We start from the raw sequence: 21,522 nt of genomic DNA on the forward strand, positions 1-21,522 counted from the left end.
ACATTCCTGACAGAATACCCCGTAGGTAAGTTTTGAAATCTGACAACTCATTACTCTTTTTTCCAATCACACCTCCAGCATTTGCTATCTACCTGAGCAAAAGTTTTTGTAGTCTGGAGTATAAAAATATCTATGCAAACCCTTCCAAGCAAAAATGCAAAAATCCTAAACCTTCTAATGTCCACATGCATTTGTTTCTGGGTACCCAGTTTTCTTTCACTTCTCAGAAACATATCAGTTGATTGGCTATATTGAACTATCAAAAAAAAAAAAAAAATATATATATATATATATATATATATATATATATATACACACACACACACACACAAACATATATAAGTGTGTGTGTGTGTGTATATATATATATATATATATATATATATATATATATATATATATATATATATATATATATATATATATATATATATGGATCACCTTTATATCCCCGAAATCGCGTTTCACCGACACACTAATCACCGACACCAAAAGACCGACAATTAAAATACCGACAACGCAAAACACCGAAAACCATTACACCAACACACTACACGTAAACAACACAGTACACTACATAACATATCCACTATCCCTAACCCAAACCCTAACCCTAAGGTCCAACACTACCGCACACTTACCCTACCTGCACCCTAACCCTAACTCACTTACCCACCCCTAACCCCAAGATCCGACACTACCGCACACTCACCCTACCTGCACCCTAACCCTAACTCACTTACCCACCCCTAACCCCAAGGTCCGACACTACCGCACACTCACCCTACCTGCACCCTAACCCTAACTCACTTAACCCACCCCTAAACCCACAGTCCCTCACTATCGCACACGTACCTGTCCGCTCCGTAACACTAAATCCCTCACTCGATCGCACACTTACCGAGTCCGTCGGGTTCTCACCTTGACGGTCATCTGCGTTGTCAGTGTTTTCGTCCCGTCGGATTCCGTGTCGGCGAAACGCGTTGTCGGGTATCTGAAGGTGACCCATATATATATATATATATATATATATATATATATATATATACACATATATATGGTTCCCCTTCACAAGATCGAATGAATGAATACTCGAAATTCATATGCCCGAGGCCAGAATCTCGAATATTCATAAACTTGAAATTGTGCAGGAGAACAAAAACAAATAAAAAACAGTTTTCTAAGGTTTTTGCAGGGGGGCAAGCCCCCCTGCAACCCCCACACCCCCACACCCCCCTACTTAAATATACCAGCTCCAAGATTGCACTTCAGCGAGGAAAAGGGAAACCTCCCATTCCGTGCTATATGCATAAGTGCACAACAGGAGAATTTCCACTCCTCCGCTAAAGTCCGGTCACACAACTCGCATATTTAACCAGGAACAATGTGAGGGTGCAGGGGGGCTTGCCCTCCTGCTTAAACACATAGTAGGGTTTTGTGTCTTTTGTTTTTGTGTTTTTGTCAGGGAGGGTTGGGTTTTTATTTGTAGGTTTTATCAGTATTTTGAAAGTTGGTGTTTTGTTTTTTTTGTTTTTGTGGATGTTTGCTATTCTGGTCTCGAGATACTGAAATTCAATATTTCAGTATTTTGAGATTCAGAAGTGGACCCAGTTCAGAAGTGATGGTACGCTGTGTTAATGGATAGCTGGCTATTCAGGTAAGTGTTTATATTTTAAGGGTTTTGGATAGGGATGTTAGTATATGTTAGTGTGTTGGGAAGTTGTAGGTGTAGGTTACGGTATGTAGGTAAGATTGTGAGTGTGTAATGAAAATGGTGGTGTTTGTACGTATGTGATGTGTGTTTGTGCGAGGGGAATACAGATTGTGTAGTGGTGGATTTCATCTCTTTCTCTTTTTAGTGCAACCTCAGAGTTAGTATATATAAGTAGCAGGGGTGTGGGGGTAGGTTCCTGCATTTGTGTTGTTGTGTTTGTGTGTGTTTTGTTTGTTGTAGTGTGGGGAGGAAGGTGTATGTGTGGTGTAGGGTGTGTTTAAAAGTTGCGATTTTGAATTTCCTGCTTTTGGGATTTCAGTATTTTGATTTTTCAATTTTATAGTCTCGAGATACTGAAATTTGATATTTCAGTATTTCAAGATTATAAAGTGAATCTATGTATATATATATATATATATATATATATATATATATATATATATACATATATATGTATATATGTGTGTGTGTGTGTGTGTGTGTGTGTGTGTGTGTGGCAGTGTACATTCATCCTTGCCTTGAGGCACAGGCTGTGACTGAAAAATGTGCAAAAAGGAAGAAACTCACCCACTTAACTCATTACAGCCGAGTGACACTGTCTGATTTGAAGAGTTTGCCATTTACACTTCTTTAGTAACCCCTGTGATTCCAAAGATATGAACATTTGTTTGAAATGTGAGTGCTCACTGAGGACATCATTTGGTTATATGAAAAAGGTTAGGATCCGCCCATTGGAAGTTACAGTACAAACTTTCAGAGCTCCATTTTAGGGAAGAAGTTAACAAACTAACAAATAAATAAAATAAACCATAAAGTAGGTATAACATCATCTAATCCACTTATGTATGTACCTTCCAAGGAAGACAGAGGCCAGTTTTGCTCTTCTGAGGGAAGAATGGCACACATGACAAGATCTGTCTGGACAACATGGAACATAATTTGGGTAAATTAAATGTTATGATTTACTTTTACAGTGACCTCTTCTCCGATCTCTACTGTTTTGTTAAATATCCTACATAACTGTATTTTTTTCTTGTGAACCCTTTTTTATTAGTAATCATATTGTCTATGAAAAGAATCTCAGATCTGCAAACCCTAGCATGTAAAACTTTTTGCAGAACATTTCATGAGAATACAGTATCTGTCATAACCAGCTCCTTATTTATTTATTTATTCCAAAAGAGCTTATTTTGAACTAGTCATTCTCACAGCAGTTCCAGTCTTATTTCCAACCAGAAACCAAACGGATGAAACTACTACAAAGTTTAGAGATCGGTAGGCAAGCCATGTGCTACATGTACAGAAGAAAAGGAATATTGGCCTGGAAGATAACAGTTTCTTTACAAGTGAAACATTGACCTCCAAATTGTAAAACAAACTCAACCAAGCTGCTGTGACTACTGTCAGCCATTAACAGATATCATCAGAGGTCATTTCACCAGAACCACTGACACTTCTACGAGCTAGATAAATTTTTTTAAGGACAGGGCATATTTTCTAAATATGTTTTGCATTTTCGTGGTCATTACATCTACCCTTAAAGAATGGATAAATTTGTGTGTATTGTACTTTAATTTTACAAAGGCCTTTTAATACATCAGCTATAAAAGAATTATAAACAAACTCAGTTCAGGGTCAACAAATGCATTGGACCCGACCCAGTTTGGCTTTGTCAAGGAAAGATCATGCCTTTTGAACTTGGTCGACTTCTTCGAAACAGTCACCAAGGCCATTGATGAGGGAAAGGCAGTCCATACAGCCTACCTTGACCTTGCAAAGGCTTTCGACACAATACCCCACTCGGGTATTGTAGAAAAACTTACCAGCTTAAATGTAAACCCATATGTCACAAGATGGGTTGCAAACTGGCTTAAGGACAGAACCCACAGGGTTAGAGTTGCTGGCGCTGTGTCAGACTCCAAGCCGGTCACAAGTGGTGTCCCACAGGGCTCGGTCCTTGGCCTCCTATTGTTTGGCATCTACTTCTCAGAAGTACAGGCCAACATGGGAGGACTTTGGCTGACAAAGTTTGCAGACGACTGCAAACTGGCGCCATAGTGGAAAGTGCATCGGACACGGATATCCTTCAGAAGGGACTCACGGAAACAGATAGCTGGTGCCAGAGCCATGGCCTGAAGTTAAACGCCAAAAATGTATAGTCATACCCTTCGGGAAAACAAGGTAACCCCAAGCTACCATATAGGTGGCAATCCACTAAGCACAGAAGAGGTTATCAGGGACCTGGGGACCCAGCTTGACAGTGGCCTTTCTTTGACACTCACATTGCTAAAGTGGTTAGAAAGACCTTCTACATTGCCCACCTGATCATGAAGGGATTCACATCCAGATCTAGTGAGGTCATTGTTCCCCTGTACTCTTCACTTATCAGACCAATGATCGAAAGTACAATGCCCCATTCGGGATGTATCTCACCCGACATCTGCAGCAATTGGAGAGACCCCAAAAGTTCCTCACCAAAAGGATAAAGGACTCCAAAATCTGTCATATGCTGCCAGATTGAAGAAACTCCAGCTCTATTCAGTCGCATACCGTCTGCTCAGAGGTGACATGTGCCTGACATACAAGGCCATGTCCAACCCGGAATTAATGGACATGCTCCACCTCAAAAATCCAAATCCACCAAAACCACTAGAGCAAGCGACTTAAACCTTAGCACGGATATAAATAGGACGTGCTGGAGGGATAGATTTATCACTCAGAGACTCCCTATGCTGTGGAATAAAATCCCAGTCCATGTGAGGCAGAGCACCTCGCTGACTCTGTTCAAGAGAAATCTAGACCTGTGGATGGGAGATCGTAGGTTTACCCCGGGAATCATCTCTGTGTCACTGCTGGACAGAGGCACAACAAACTAATGGGCACAGTATTTTTTCATATAAGGGGTGGCGTAAGCCACAAAAATTTGGGCTAGGCTTATAAATGCCTTAGGGCAGATAGCCTAGTATAAACCTATGAACCTATGAACCTATAGTCTGCTGGGTTTGTCGTTGGCTTTGTGACAGAATATCTCTAGTGAAAGAGGAAGGTAAGCTTGCCTTATCAGCTAAAGTAGTCAATATGGTACCAGACAATTTGGTTTTCAGTCCACTTTTCTTCAACATCTGCTTTTCAATGCAAGTTATGGTAACACTAACCTCTGCTTCACTTAATTTGACAAGCAGCATTGTTCTTTGCCATCTGATGTGATTTATTTATTTATTTACATTTGTTGACCGGGAAAATCTGACTGGACACAGGTCCTTTCTCAGCGGAGGCCTGGGAAGAAAAGCTCCACAATAAAGAACATTTAATTACAAGATAACAAGAAGTCTATGTATGCTTTTGTTTGACAACAGCAGTAAAACAGACATAGTTCAAAATGAATAACATATTTAGGTGAAGGACAATTGAGTATATACTACACACATAGCATCAGTGCCATTTAAGATGGAAAGTATCCTAATAGTTAAGATGGCAGATATTACACATGAATAACAGTACCTAAGATTACCGCTATGATATCGGTTTACAAGCAATGTAGTTGGCTGTATCCACAGATAGTTATTAGGGTGGAAGATAGGTTTAGGATGGTTGGAGTAGCGATATTAGTGAGGGTTGTTACAGGGGCATGCTCAGTGCTCTTTTAGATGAGATTTTAGAGCAGCTTTGAAGTGAGTACATGATGATACAAATGGTTATAGTGTGAGGGACGGTATTCCATAATGTTGCTATGGAGTAGGAGAAGAGAGCTTCTCCAGCAGATTTCTTGGTTCTAGTTTCCTGTAATTGATTTTTGTTGGTGGAGCATAGTGGTCTGGTGGTATGATAGGGCTGGAGTAGATTTTAGAGGGATGGGACTTTTAGAGGATTTCATTACTGAGGTGTGCATTACTGGGATCATTCATTTCCTGGGATCACTGTTGCACTGTCATGCCTTATCCATGATGAAAAAGGACTGAAAGTGAACATATGACCTTCTGGTCTGACCTCCGGAGATTTTGTGTAAATCCCTGATAATCCTAGCTGCTCCCTCACTTCCAATAACATTCTGGGGCATGGCTTAAAAGAAACTCTTCTTGCATCATTGCTCTTCTTCCAATAACATTCTGGGGTGTGGCTTAAAAGAAACTCTTCTTGCATCATTGCTCTTCTTCCAATAACATTCTGGGGCATGGCTTAAAAGGAACTCTTCTTGCATCATTGCTCTTTTCTTGCCAGAATAATCTATCAGTCATCAGATTTCAGTGAACATCCGATCCCTGCCAAGGGATTCCTAAAGAGTCATAAGCATTTATTTATTTAGTTATTTATTTATTTCCAGTTTGATAACCGGGGAGGTCCACTGGGCTCAAAGGGCCTGTTTTCAGTGGAGGTCCTCGGAGAAAAGCTCCATATTAAAAACAATTGCACAAATGAAACAGTTAAAACAAATTTGTACAATTTGCATAGAATAATGCAAAAAAAACCCACACACAGATGAAATACATAAAATAATAATTAAATGAGACGTAGTGGAATGAGGAGGTGCAAAGAATAAAAAAGACAGGCAGAGGAAAAGAAGAAGAACTAGAGGAAGATCCATTTTACGTTCATGGTCATACAGCCATTTGCATGTAGAGCCATTTACAGAGAGTACGGATGGGAACCTATATACAGTATTTACATTAAGTGTATACAAGGGAGAATCAGCTTGTGAACCTTTACTTGACTTTACAATTGCAGCTTGATTATTGTGACTGCTGTTACTCGATTTGACTTTTAAAAATAGTTATGATCTTATCAAAATGGATCTGTCAAATTTTCTGAGTCTATGAGGTTCCCATAAAAGTGTCTCAACCAGTGTGCATATGGAAGGTAGGTATTGCCCAAGGATTTTCACTAACATTGTCTCTGTTATTTAGGAGATGAGCACCAGTTCTCCTCTTCTGACCACTGTGCGTATTTTCGGAAGAACACTTTGACAAGAAGGAGTACAACTCTTAAGGTCTACTTTTGATAAAAAAAAAAATAAGAACTTAGCATCAGGCCATCTCCCTGGGCAGTCTTCTATTATTGGTCTTCATCCTAGAAAAATACATCAAATGGATCAATGAAAAAAATCCTTATTAAAGAATCAGTGGGCAGAGAACATGAAGTCTTAAAGAGATGCTGCCATGGTTTCAGACTCCTAGGTGCCAAGACATTTCCCTGCTGTATATTTGGCTGAGAGAACATGGCAGAAGTGAAATTCAAAGATATGTGCTGCAAATTCACTGCGAGTATAGGAAATCACAGACCACCATGCCCATAGCTGCAATAAACATGTGCATGTGGGGAGGAGAAGTAATGTGTGTTATGCCTTGTGTATGGTACGAACTTACGTAACTACAACATATAAAAGTGTGCTGCTGCATGAAGAAAATCCAGTAAGGTACTGTAGCATACTCATGCTCTTATATTATTTAGGCAATATTCCCTGTACATTGTAACATTAATGGTCCTCATACAATATTAAGAACAGCATTGTCCACTCTATACTTCATATTCCCTGACTCTGATATGCCCACTGAGCATCCTGCTGATGACAACTATTCTACTATCTGCTGTCTCTAGGTGCCTGAGGGGCCATTTGCATGACTTATCTCCTGTGCACTTGGTTATTGAAGCAGTGGGTATGGCATTGCATGCTGCTCTGCTGATTAAGTGAAATGACCAAGTAACATGGTGTTGGGAAAAAGCCACTAATCCAAAGAAAGAGAAGGGCTTCCTTTATATTATCCGATTCTGAGGAGTTTAACCTTATTCTACCCACTTTCTGTATGAACCATGATACTGACCATGAGCAGAGAGTTTCCTCAGGCTGTTTCCTGGAAGGTTTTTCATTTGGTGACACCTTGAAACTTATACTACAGCACTTCAAAGTCAGGGGAAAAAAATACCTTTACCTTATGGGAGTAGATGAATCAGAGCCCTTTGTGGCACCCCTGTGCTGTCAATATCAAAGGACTCATTTAAACTAACCAGTTGCCTAACCTTAAAAACTCAGACTGGGATTACAGGGTTCAACATTATTTTTTTCAAATGCTTCTATCATGACAAAATGGCAGACCAGTTATGGTGACACCAGAGGCTGGAATAAGATGTAAAGTGACTTTAGGTTAAAATATACTCTTGAGTAATAAGGATTGCAAGACCCTGGAATAGTTTGGCAAGAAGCCACTCTGCCACCCTGTCATTTGCCGTAACTGTTTGCCAAATGCATATCATAAACTATGAGGGGAAGCCTCAAGTAAATTGGAGTTGTAGGTTTTTTGATGCCCCAGTCTAAATTGTTAAGCAAACAGCTTTTAATCCAGTCCAGACTGCCTTTATGGCTTACAAGTGTGCCTACAAATGTGGTTATGATGCCGTAGATGCTTGCAGCAGCGACTGGTAACACTAGACTAGTTCCACAGTCTCTGCTGGAAGATATTGAAGTGTGGTTTTTACGCAGTCTTTGGATAAAGAGATGCTTTTTAGAGTACCACCTCAATGTGTATTTTAAAGGTGTGAATTGAAAGGGTAAGATGTTGAAGTCAGTAAAACAGTTCACTCTCCCACCCCAGTAGAAACTACCCAAACAAGCAGTGGTCCCTTTATTGCAAGCAGACTAGGTAAGAGTAGTAGTTTAAACAAAGTAAGACATTTGAAAAAGAAGAGGCACATAGACAAAGGAAGGCAGCAAGGTTGGGCGAGGTGTGGAATATCACGTCCTTCTCAAGAGCGACATTGTCAGTGCTAGCTATGTCAGCAGCTCTGTCCCCTCCATCCATTTCTTCTACTCCTCTCCCCTTTCACCCATCTTTTGGGGTCATTCTGTAGGGAAAATTAGTCCAGTCTCACCTCCAGCAATACCGTACTTTAGCCTCAGAGAAATACGCCAGTTACAAAATAGGCAGTTTTATACAACTGAGAAAAGGGTAAAACTTAAATTTATAGTATGGACATAGAATAACTGAAAGACAGCTGTACTGGACAAAATATACAGTCAGTAAAATATAGAGTCATTAATACAATATGTGAAAACTTGCACACGCAGTGATGTTTAAAACATAATCTACAATTTTACCTTTATTGGTTGGAGGAATATGAGAAAGAAGGCTTGTGTAAAAAACAGAGAGGAGGTGCGAAATATGTCAGTAGTATGTATATGTGTTAATTCATATAAAAATAAAGAAAGTTGTATTTCAAAGGTGAATACCAGACTAATCGCTCTGAAGGGTCATTTTAACCTTAGCCAAAACCCAGAGGTCAGAATCAAACTCTATACCTTGTGTTTATGAGGTGAATACCTTAACCATTACACCACACCCACTCCCAGCTGAGTTGAAGATGAGGTACCTGTGGAAGGTAATAAATGTGAGTTGAAAATTTTGCAGGAGGGGAAAAAGTTGTCACAAGGGTGAGTAGAGACATTAGAAGTAGCAGTAAGCACTGAGGTAGTCTGGCCTGGAGAGCTGCAAGACCAGAGCCAAGTGTTTTTGAAATGTTGTTTTTGTAATGTTTTGAATCTGAATAGGTTGATTTGTTGTCTGATATTGGTAGGGATAGAATTTCAGATTTTGTAGACATAATTTGAGTACAGGGACAGAACAGCATAGTTGTAGGCTTTACTTATGGTTAATAGGGACTTGTCCAAGGAGTGGAGTGATCATGCAGGGGCATAAGGTTCCACTAAGACTTGTAGTGCATTACAAATTTGTGGTTAGCAGACTATATTATGAACAGTTGCTAACTGTGTGATAGACAAACAGTGCGAAGTTCTAGTCTAACTGTTTTAGGGCAGCAGTGGGAACTTAAAGATTGGTTAGCAGTATCCATACATCCCTAACAGATCATTGAGATCTGAACACCAAAACCTAATCTCCATTCTTAAACCCAAATGACCCGCTGGCCAGCTTTTACTCTCCTTTTCTCTAGGTAAAAAATGGAACTCTCTGCCTCCTTCACTCAGGACTATACCCAACACTGAATCCTTCAAAACTCAACTTTTAAAAATGGAACTCTCTGCCTCCTTCACTTAGGACTATACCCAACATTGAATCCTTCAAAACTCAACTTTTAAAAATGGAACTCATTGCCTCCTTCACTTAGGACAATACCCAACACTGAATCCTTCAAAACTCAATGTTTAAAAATGGAACTCTCTGCCTCCTTCACTTAGGACTATACCCAACACTGAATCCTTCAAAACTCAATGTTTAAAAATGGAACTCTCTGCCTCCTTCACTTAGGACTATACCCAACACTGAATCCTTCAAAACTCAACGTTTAAAAATGGAACTCTCTGCCTCCTTCACTTAGGACTATACCCAACACTGAATCCTTCAAAACTCAACTTTTAAAAATGGAACTCTCTGCCTCCTTCACTTAGGACTATACCCAACACTGAATCCTTCAAAACTCAACTTTTGAAAATGGAACTCTCTGCATCCTTCACTTAGGACTATACCCAACACTGAATCCTTCAAAACTCAACTTTTAAAAATGGAACTCTCTGCCTCCTTCACTTAGGACTATACCCAACACTGAATCCTTCAAAACTCAACTTTTAAAAATGGAACTCTCTGCCTCCTTCACTTAGGACTATACCTAACACTGAATCTTTCAAAACTCAACTTTTAAAAATGGAACTCTCTGCCTCCTTCACTTAGGACTATACCTAACACTGAATCTTTCAAAACTCAACTTTTAAAAATGGAACTCTCTGCCTCCTTCACTTAAGACTATACCTAACACTGAATTTTTCAAAACTCAACTTTTAAAAATGGAACTCTGCCTCCTTCACTTAGGACTATACCCAACACTGAATCCTTCAAAACTCAACTTTTTCTTCACCTATCTTCCAAATGGAAATGCTTCTGCTTTCACCCCACTTAAATTCTAGGGACTCCCCACTAAGCTCTCCTTACCCCCACTCCACTATACTCTCATAATTATTCTTATTTCTCAAAAGATCCAGAACTAGCAGACTTTAATTGACTCCAAGCATGTAAATATTGTTTCATCAAAAAAAAAAAAAAACACTCTGTCGTCATGTTGTTAAACTGTCTCATAATGTATATTACACTCTGCAACTCTCGAATGTATGAACCCTACTCTTGTATTTCACTTTGTAACCTTTATTTTCTATTTTGCAACCTATGCTGTATGGTATTTCACTTTGCAACCTTTACATGCATTTTGTAACCTATATTGTATTATACTGTTCATGGAGCTTTTCTCCCCGGGCCTCCACTGAAAATGGACAATTCTTGGCCCAGTGGACTTCCCCGGTAATCAAACTGAAAATAAATAAATAAATAAGTAAAGTTAGCTATTTTGTTAAATCATTGTTCAATTTTTGTTAGTAGCAATTGCCAAAGATTGCTGTAGATGGAAACGGCAGATAGTGACTGTAGAAAATACAGAGGCTAATTTTTATTTTTTTTTGTTACCTCTAGTTAAATGTTCTTGCTATAATATAGGACTCCAATTTATTGTGAGTTTTCTTGATAGCTTGTTGCATTTGAATAGGAAAGTTGAGGTGCTTTTTTATGTAAATACGCTAAATAGCTTTGTATGTGACACAGGTGATAGCAGCACTGATTGATGTGGTGATGGAGAAGCTATTTTTTGTACAGGGTGCAGATTTGGTATAAAAAGCATTAAGCTGGATTTCTTAGCATTCAGCATGAGATGAACATTGTGGACTCAGGGTTCTATAGAAGAAAAAGCATTTTTTATCCTCTCTGGAAGTTCTGGGAGATAGTTAGCTGTGGTTATCAGTGTAGCATCATTAGCATACTGAATCTACAAGTCATTAGTAGCTATGTAAATGGTCATTAATAAAAATGTTAAAGTGTAAGAGGACTTCTGATATGGTGGCACTGTGATAAGACGTGTTTCATTCCCGCTCCACAGGTTAGAAGGTAAGAAATAGTGAGATCAATGTTGTGCTCAAACAATAAGCAGTTGTTTGGGACTGGATGGGATAAAAGCCAAGGAAAATCAAGCCAAAGAAGAAAATCGGGACATCTGGAGTGTAAAACAAAAAGACAACGACTGAGCAGCAGAAACATGAGGTACCCATACTAGCGATATGGCAGAAAATTAAAAAAAGTTAAAGAGACACTGTGTGATAATTTACTTTAGCAAGAAAAGTGGATAGAAGTGGTTCAAAAAGGATTACATGTTCACTCAGATAGAATCCAAGCTATAATTGAGGAGAATGAAGAAGTTAAAGATGATATTAGAAACAGAAAAAGCGAGACTGGACTGATGTGTCAACATGAAGACAAAGCACACCAAAAGAACATAAAATTGGTGGGGGGATCTGGAAAGGTTTGAAAAAGAAGATTGCAAAGTGGCAGTATAGAAGTTGTTGGAAGAATGGTCAGGGATAGACATAGATGTGATGAAGATTGAAAGAGCACAGAGATGATTAAGGTCGCAAGGAAGTGGATATTAGGGACCGATGAGAAAAGACTAGAGTGTAAGAGATTCTAGAGAAATGCGGTGAGTAACTGTATAATAACTGGACAGAAGACTCAGGATTGAGTGATGTGACATAGGAAATTCCAGTTTTCTGTAAAATTCTTAAAGAGATCACATCAGAATGTTAAACAAGGGAGTACTGGCATATAGAAATTATTGCAGTGGGCAGCAGAAACTTATACTACAGCACTTCAAAGTCAAGGGAAAAAAATACCTTTACCTTATGGAAGTAGATGAATCAGAGCCCTTTGTGGCACCCCTGTGCTGTCAATATCAAAGGACTCATTTAAACTCAAAGATATGTGCTGCAAATTCACTGCGAGTATAGGAAATCACAGACCACCATGCCCACAGCTGCAATAAACATGTGCATGTGGGGAGGAGAAGTAATGTGTGTTATGCCTTGTGTATGGTACGTACTTACGTAATTACAACATATAGAAGTGTGCTGCTGCATGAAGAAAATCCAGTAAGATACTGTAGCATACTCATGCTCTTATATTATTTAGGCAATATTCCCTGTACATTGTAACATTAATGGTCCTCATACAATATTAAGAACAGCATTGTCTACTCTATACTTCATATTCCCTGACTCTGATATGCCCACTGAGCATCCTGCTGATGACAACTATTCTACTATCTGCTGTCTCTAGGTGCCTTAGGGGCCATTTGCATGACTTATCTCCTGTGCACTTGGTTATTGAAGCAGTGGGTATGGCATTGCATGCTGCTCTGCTGATTAAGTGAAATGACCAAGTAACATGGTGTTGGGAAAAAGCCACTAATCCAAAGAAAGAGAAGGGCTTCCTTTATATTATCCGATTCTGAGGAGTTTAACCTTATTCTACCCACTTTCTGTATGAGCCATGATACTGACCATGAGCAGAGAGTTTCCTCAGGCTGTTTCCTGGAAGGTTTTTCATTTGGTGACACCTTGAAACTTATACTACAGCACTTCAAAGTCAAGGGAAAAAAATACCTTTACCTTATGGGAGTAGATGAATCAGAGCCCTTTGTGGCACCCCTGTGCTGTCAATATCAAAGGACTCATTTAAACTAACCAGTTGCCTAACCTTAAAAACTCAGACTGGGATTACAGGGTTCAACATTATTTTTTTCAAATGCTTCTATCATGACAAAATGGCGGACCAGTTATGGTGACACCAGAGGCTGGAATAGGTTGTAAAGTGACTTTAGGTTAAAATATACTCTTGAGTAATAAGGACTGCAAGACCCTGGAATAGTTTGGCAAGAAGGTCTATACCTCTGCCACCCTGTCATTTGCCGTAACTGTTTGCCAAATGCATATCATAAACTATGAGGGGAAGCCTCAAGTAAATTGGAGTTGTAGGTTTTTTGATGCCCCAGTCTAAATTGTTAAGCAAACAGCTTTTAATCCAGTCCAGACTGCCTTTATGGCTTACAAGTGTGCCTACAAATGTGGTTATGATGCCGTAGATGCTTGCAGCAGCGACTGGTAACACTAGACTAGTTCCACAGTCTCTGCTGGAAGATATTGAAGTGTGGTTTTTACGCAGTCTTTGGATAAAGAGATGCTTTTTAGAGTACCACCTCAATGTGTATTTTAAAAGTGTGAATTGAAAGGGTAAGATGTTGAAGTCAGTAAAACAGTTCCTTCACTCTCCCACCCCAGTAGAAACTACCCAAACAAGCAGTGGTCCCTTTATTGCAAGCAGACTAGGTAAGAGTAGTAGTTTAAACAAAGTAAGACATTTGAAAAAGAAGAGGCACACAGACAAAGGAAGGCAGCAAGGTTGGGAGAGGTGTGGACTATCACGTCCTTCTCAAGAGTGACATTCTCAGTGCTAGCTATGTCAGCAGCTCTGTCCCCTCCATCCATTTTCTTCTCCTCCTCTCCCCTTTCACCCATCTTTTGGGGTCATTCTGTAGGGAAAATGAGTCCAGTCTCACCTCCAGCAATACCGTACTTTAGCCTCAGAGAAATACGCCAGTTACAAAATAGGCAGTTTTATACAACTGAGAAAAGGGTAAAACTTAAATTTACAGTATGGACATAGAATAACTGAAAGACAGCTATACTGGACAAAATATACAGTCAGTAAAATATAGAGTCATTAATACAATATGTGAAAACTTGCACACACAGTGATGTTTAAAACATAATCTACATATTTTACCTTTATGGGTTGGAGGAATATGAGAGAGAAGGTTTGTGTAAAAAACAGAGAGGAGGTGCGAAATATGTCAGTAGTATGTATATGTGTTAATCCATATAAAAATAAAGAAAGTTGTATTTCAAAGGTGAATACCAGACTAATCGCTCTGAAGGGTCATTTTAACCTTAGCCAAAACCCAGAGGTCAGAATCAAACTCTATACCTTGTGTTTATGAGGTGAATACCTTAACCATTACACCACACCCACTCCCAGCTGAGTTGAAGATGAGGTACCTGTAGAAGGTAATAAATGTGAGTTGAAAATTTTGCAGGAGGGGAAAAAGTTGTCACAAGGGTGAGTAGAGACATTAGAAGTAGCAGTAAGCACTGAGGTAGTCTGGCCTGGAGAGCTGCAAGACCAGAGCCAAGTGTTTTTGAAATGTTGTTTTTGTAATGTTTTGAATCTGAATAGGTTGATTTGTTGTCTGATATTGGTAGGGATTGAATTTCAGATTTTGTAGACATAATTTGAGTACAGGGACAGAACAGCATAGTTGTAGGCTTTACTTATGGTTAATAGGGACTTGCCCAAGGAGTGGAGTCATCATGCAGGGGCATAAGGTTCCACTAAGACTTGTAGTGCATTACAAATTTGTGGTTAGCAGACTATATTATGAACAGTTGCTAACTGTGTGATAGACAAACAGTGCGAAGTTCTAGTCTAACTGTTTTAGGGCAGCAGTGGGAACTTAAAGATTGGTTAGCAGTATCCATACATCCCTAACAGATCATTGAGATCTGAACACCAAAACCTAATCTCCATTCTTAAACCCAAATGACCCACTGGCCAGCTTTTACTCTCCTTTTCTCTAGGTAAAAAATGGAACTCTCTGCCTCCTTCACTCAGTACTATACCCAACACTGAATCCTTCAAAACTCAACTTTTAAAAATGGAACTCTCTGCCTCCTTCACTTAGGACTATACCCAACACTGAATCCTTCAAAACTCAATGTTTAAAAATGGAACTCACTGCCTCCTTCACTTAGGACTATACCCAACACTGAATCCTTCAAAACTCAAAGTTTAAAAATGGAACTCTCTGCCTCCTTCACTTAGGACTATACCCAACACTGAATTCTTCAAAACTCAACTTTTAAAAATGGAACTCTCTGCCTCCTTCACTTAGGAATATACCCAACACTGAATCCTTCAAAACTCAACTTTTAAAAATGGAACTCTCTGCCTCCTTCACTTAGGACTATACCCAACACTGAATCCTTCAAAACTCAACTTTTAAAATGGAACTCTCTACTCCTTAACTCAACTTTTAAAATGGGAACTCTTGCCTAAACTCAACTTTTAAAAATGGAACTCTCTGCCTCCTTCACTTAGGACTATACCCAACACTGAATCCTTCAAAACTCAACGTTTAAAAATGGAACTCTCTGCCTCCTTCACTTAGGACAATACCCAACACTGAATCCTTCAAAACTCAACGTTTAAAAATGGAACTCTCTGCCTCCTTCTCTTAGGACTATACCCAACACTGAATCCTTCAAAACTCAACTTTTAAAATGGAACTCTCTGCCTCCTTCACTTAGGACTATACCCAACACTGAATCCTTCAAAACTCAACTTTTAAAAATGGAACTCTCTGCCTCCTTCACTTAGGACTATACCCAACACTGAATCCTTCAAAACTCAACTTTTAAAAATGGAACTCTCTGCCTCCTTCACTTAGGACTATACCCAACACTGAATCCTTCAAAACTCAACTTTTAAAAATGGAACTCTCTGCCTCCTTCACTTAGGACTATACCCAACACTAAATCCTTCAAAACTCAACTTTTAAAAATGGAACTCTGTGCCTCCTTCACTTAGGACTATACCTAACACTGAATCTTTCAAAATTCAACTTTTAAAAATGGAACTCTCTGCCTCCTTCACTTAGGACTATACCTAACACTGAATCTTTCAAAACTCAACTTTTAAAAATGGAACTCTCTGCCTCCTTCACTTAGGACTATACCTAACACTGAATCTTTCAAAACTCAACTTTTAAAAATGGAACTCTCTGCCTCCTTCACTTAGGACTATACCCAATACTGAATCCTTCAAAACTCAACTTTTTCTTCACCTATCTTCCAAATGGAAATGCTCCTGCTTTCACCCCACTTAAATTCTAGGGACTCCCCATTAAGCTCTCCTTACCCCCACTCCACTATACTCTCATAAATATTCTTATTTCTCAAAAGATCCAGAACTAGCAGACTTTAATTGACTCCAAGCATGTAAATATTGTTTCATCAAAAAAAAAACAAAAAAACACTCTGTCGTCATGTTGTTAAACTGTCTCATAATGTATATTACACTCTGCAACTCTCGAATGTATGAACCCTACTCTTGTATTTCACTTTGTAACCTTTGTTTTCTATTTTGCAACCTATGCTGTATGGTATTTCACTTTGCAACCTTTACATGCATTTTGTAACCTATATTGTATTATACTGTTCATGGAGCTTTTCTCCCCAGGCCTCCACTGAAAATGGACAATTCTTGGCCCAGTGGACTTCCCCGGTAATCAGACTGAAAATAAATAAATAAATAAGTAAAGTTAGCTATTTTGTTAAATCATTGTTCAATTTTTGTTAGTGGCAATTGCCAAAGATTGCTGTAGATGGAAGCACCAGATAGTAGTGACTGTAGAAAATATAGAGGCTAATTTTTATTTTTTTTGTTACCTCTAGTTAAATGTTCTTGCTATAATATAGGACTCCAATTTATTGTGAGTTTTCTTGATAGCTTGTTGCATTTGAATAGGAAAGTTTAGGTGCATTTTTATGTAAATACGCTAAATAGCTTTGTATGTGACACAGGTGATAGCAGCATTGATTGATGAGGTGATGGAGAAGCTATTTTTTGTACAGGGTGCAGATTTGGTATAAAAAGCATTAAGCTGGATTTCTTAGCATTCATCATGAGATGAACATTGTGAACTCAGGGTTCTATAGAAGAAAAAGCATTTTTTATCCTCTCTGGAAGTTCTGGGAGGTAGTTAGCTGTGGTTATCAGTGTAGCATCATTAGCATACTGAATCTACAAGTCATTAGTAGCTATGTAAATGGTCATTAATAAAAATGTTAAAGTGTAAGAGGACTTCTGATATGGTGGCACTGTGATAAGACGTGTTTCATTCCCGCTCCACAGGTTAGAAGGTAAGAAATAGTGAGATCAGTGTTGTGCTCAAACAATAAGCAGTTGCTTGGGACTGGATGGGATAAAAACCAAGGAAAATCAAGCCAAAGAAGAAAATCGGGACATCTGGAGTGTAAAACAAAAAGACAACGACTGAGCAGCAGAAACATGAGGTACCCATACTAGCGATATGGCAGAAAATTAAAAAAAGTTAAAGAGACACTGTGTGATAATTTGCTTTAGCAAGAAAAGTGAATAGAAGTGGTTCAAAGAGGATTACGTGTTCACTCAGATAGAATCTAAGCTATAACTGAGGAGAATGAAGAAGTTAAAGATGATATTAGAAGCAGAAGAAGCGAGACTGGACTGATGTGTCAACATGAAGACAAAGCACACCAAAAGAACATAAAATTGGTGGGGGGAATCTGGAAAGGTTTGAAAAAGAAGATTGCAAAGTGGCAGTATAGAAGTTGTTGGAAGAATGGTCAGGGATAGACATAGATGTGATGAAGATTGAAAGAGCACAGAAATGATTAAGGTCGCAAGGAAGTGGATATTAGGGACCGATGAGAAAAGACTAAAGTGTAAGAGATTCTATAGAAATGCGGTGAGTAACTGTATAATAACTGGACAGAAGACACAGGATTGAGTGATGTGACATAGGAAATTCCAGTTTTCTGGAAAATTCTTAAAGAGATCACATCAGAATGTTAAACAAGGGAGTACTGGCATATAGAAATTATTGCAGTGGGCAGCAGAAATGGAAGGTAAATGTAGCAGAGGATAGAAAATGTTAACTGTAAGGTAGGAAAAAGAACTGGGAATGGAATTAGGGGAGGGAAAATGGAAGTAAACACTAAAAATACCAAGTGGGGGCAAAGATGAGTAAATTTAAGATATTTGATTGGAAGTGCCTGTACAGGTATTGCGATGTCCTATCCTGATAATTAATTTGTGATATCCTATCCTGATAATTAATGCTCTTAATATTGCTTGTCCAATCCTACACAGGTCCTGAGGTCATCATTCTAGGGATGCCATGCCACCAGTACACAGCTGTTGGTGGTCATCACATCTGTGGTATATTTAGTCACATCAGTTGGTTGCTTTGCACCTCACTTGTCTCCTAACTGGAAACAGTTGAGCTTAGCTGCTGAATGTTTTCTGCTGGTATGCTGTCCAGCAGCCAGCATGGCTCACTTTCAATTTGCTGGTCTTATAGTTTTCTGACCTATGATAAAACTTTTTAATTGTCTTTCATTTGTTGTCATCAGGTCCCATTGAGATATGGATTCCATTTCAGGAACATTTCTTGTCAAATACTAGTAGCTTATATTTAACATAAATAAAGCAGAAGTTATCAATACTGCAGGTGCACATTCTCTGAGATTATTACTTTTTATACTTTTTTAATTTTTACTAAGTTTTCATCCATTTTATCTCTAACTAGGTGAATAACTTGTAAACAGGAAATGTTTACTCTCAATTCCTTAAAAAAATGTCTTAAATTCCCCCTGGCTTAGGTGATAACCAACAATGTTAGCTCAGGTCCCCTCCATTTATATCAAAAAATGAGAGAAGGCTGTTCACTCTCCCCTTATTTGTTTATTCTCACTCTTAAATCACTGAGCTTGTATGTTAAACAGAGACATCCACATTGGGGAATCACTACTTTGGGGGAGGCAATGACAGACACCTGGTTTACTGATGATTGCATGTTCTGGTTAACTAACTCTCAGCAAATTTTATCAGAAATCCTATGGACATTCTATACATTTAAATGGCTCTCAAGACTCTCAGTTAATTGGGCTAAGACAATGATTTTCTTTCTTAATGAGACTCCAGTCCTTTAAAAGTAAATGTATATAGTGGGGTTGAAATTATTCGGTGAATCATACATTTCTGGGGATTAGAGTTTCACAAAATATCATAGGTTCATAGGTTCATATGTGTGTACTAGGCCAATGACCCTAGAGCCTTTACAAGCCTAGCCCATAGAAGTGCCCTGGCATCATGCCGCCGTTAGTTCCCGGTGCCTCTATCAGGTAGAGCCACTGGAGTGATCCCTGTAGTGAACTTTCTTTTTCCCATCCACTCATCAAGATTTCTCTTGAAAAGGGTCAGTGAAGTGCTCTGCTTGACATGTATGGGAAGTCTATTCCAGAGCATGGGCAGTCTCTGGGTTATGAACCTGTCCCTCCAGCATGTTCTGTTGATTGTGATAATCAGGTTGAGGTCCCTGGAGTGTGTGGTGCAGAGGGATTGGGATTTCTTTAGGTGTAACATTTCTAACAGGGCTGGGTCAAGCAGAGATCACCTCTTAGTAGACAATGTAAGACAGAGAAAAGCTGGAGTTTTTTTGAGTCTGTCCATGTAGGGCATGCGTTTAAGGCCTAGGATCCTCTTCATGAGGTACTTTTGTGGCCTTTCCAACTGTTGCAGGTGTTTAGTGAGGTAAATGCCAAATGGGGCATTATACTCGATGACTGGTCTAATGAGGGAAGAGTAGAGAGAGATGATGACCTCTTTCTTCCTGGATGCAAAACCCTTGATAATGAGATGTGCCACATAGAATGAGTTTCTGACCACAGTGGCAATGTGGTCGAAGGAGAGGTTGCTGTCAACCTGTATCCCCAGATCTCTTATAATATCTTCAGTGTTGAGTGGGCTACCATCAATGTGGTAATTAGTGAGAACTGAGTTTTTCCCAAAGGGAATGACAACGCATTTTTTGGCATTAAGCTTAAGGCCATGGTTTCAACACCAGTTGTTGGTCTCAGTGAGGCCTTTCTGTAGGATGTCTACATCACTTGGGGAGTTAATAATGGCTCCCAGCTTGCAATCATTGGCAAACTTGGTCAGCCAGAGCCTCTCCGTGTTGGCTTGGACATCTGAGAAGTGGATGCCAAACAGGAGAGGACCCAGAACCGATCCCTGTGGGACTCCACTCGTGACTGGCCGGCAGTCTGATTTGGAGTCTGCTACTTTCACACTGTGGGTTCTATCTGTGAGCCAGTTTGCAACCCACCTAGTGATATAGGGGTTGATGCCTAGTTTGGTGAGTCTATCAATAATTCCTGAGTGAGGAATGGAATCAAAGTCCTTGGCCAGATCGAGGTAGGCTGTATGCACTGCCTTACCTGCATCCACAGCTCTGGTGACTGACACAAAGAAGTCAACCAGGTTGGGCAGGCATGATCTACCCTTCACAAAACCAAATTGCATGGGGTCTAGAGTTTGGAGATTCCCTGTATCCTTGTTTATTAGGTCCATGATCAGTGAATAAAGAATATCAGTTGTAATTCAGAATTATCTCCTTCTTTGCAAAATCACAGCAAGCTGTATGTGTCTGTTATCTAAATATCTGTTTTGAGACAGATACTTTCCAGATATTTCTATAAATGGTCTTACCTTGAAAGTGCATAAAATGTTGAAGGTGTCTGTTTGGAACAACAAACATCCCAGACAAGTCAAAAGAAAGTTAATGACCTCCAAGAAGTTTGGGGGATTAGGTTTGCCAAACTTTCCAATACTTGTCCGAGTGACAGACATAGCTTTCTTTGTCCAAGGTAGCGCTAGCCCCAGGCCAGTCTGGGTATTGTCAGAAATCTGTCGCATGCCCAATTCCTTATTGTCACTCAAGTCTAGAAGTCATGGAGAATAAAATATATGATCTCCTGAGTAGACCCAAATTGGTGCTTGATAGAACAAACATGTGGGGACGTATTTGGTACAATGGACAGGTCAAAGCAGATGGCAGTAGAATTTTCTGGAACAGTTGGGTGAATGCTGATTACCTTTTGAGGTATGAGCTATGTTCTGGTCTTGTTAGACATTCAGTAACCCTGGATGTGTTTAGAGTCAGGTAGGCAAGGGATATGCATTGCACTGGTGGCAAAAAAGCAATGTCTTTCAGCTTTTCCCAGTTAGGGGTCACCACAGCAGATCACCGGTCCACAGACTGATTGGCAGTGAAGT

This window comes from Protopterus annectens, chromosome 8.part1, assembly GCF_019279795.1.
Source record: "Protopterus annectens isolate FY-2018-M chromosome 8.part1, PAN1.0, whole genome shotgun sequence".
Classification (NCBI taxonomy): Eukaryota; Metazoa; Chordata; order Ceratodontiformes; family Protopteridae; genus Protopterus; species Protopterus annectens.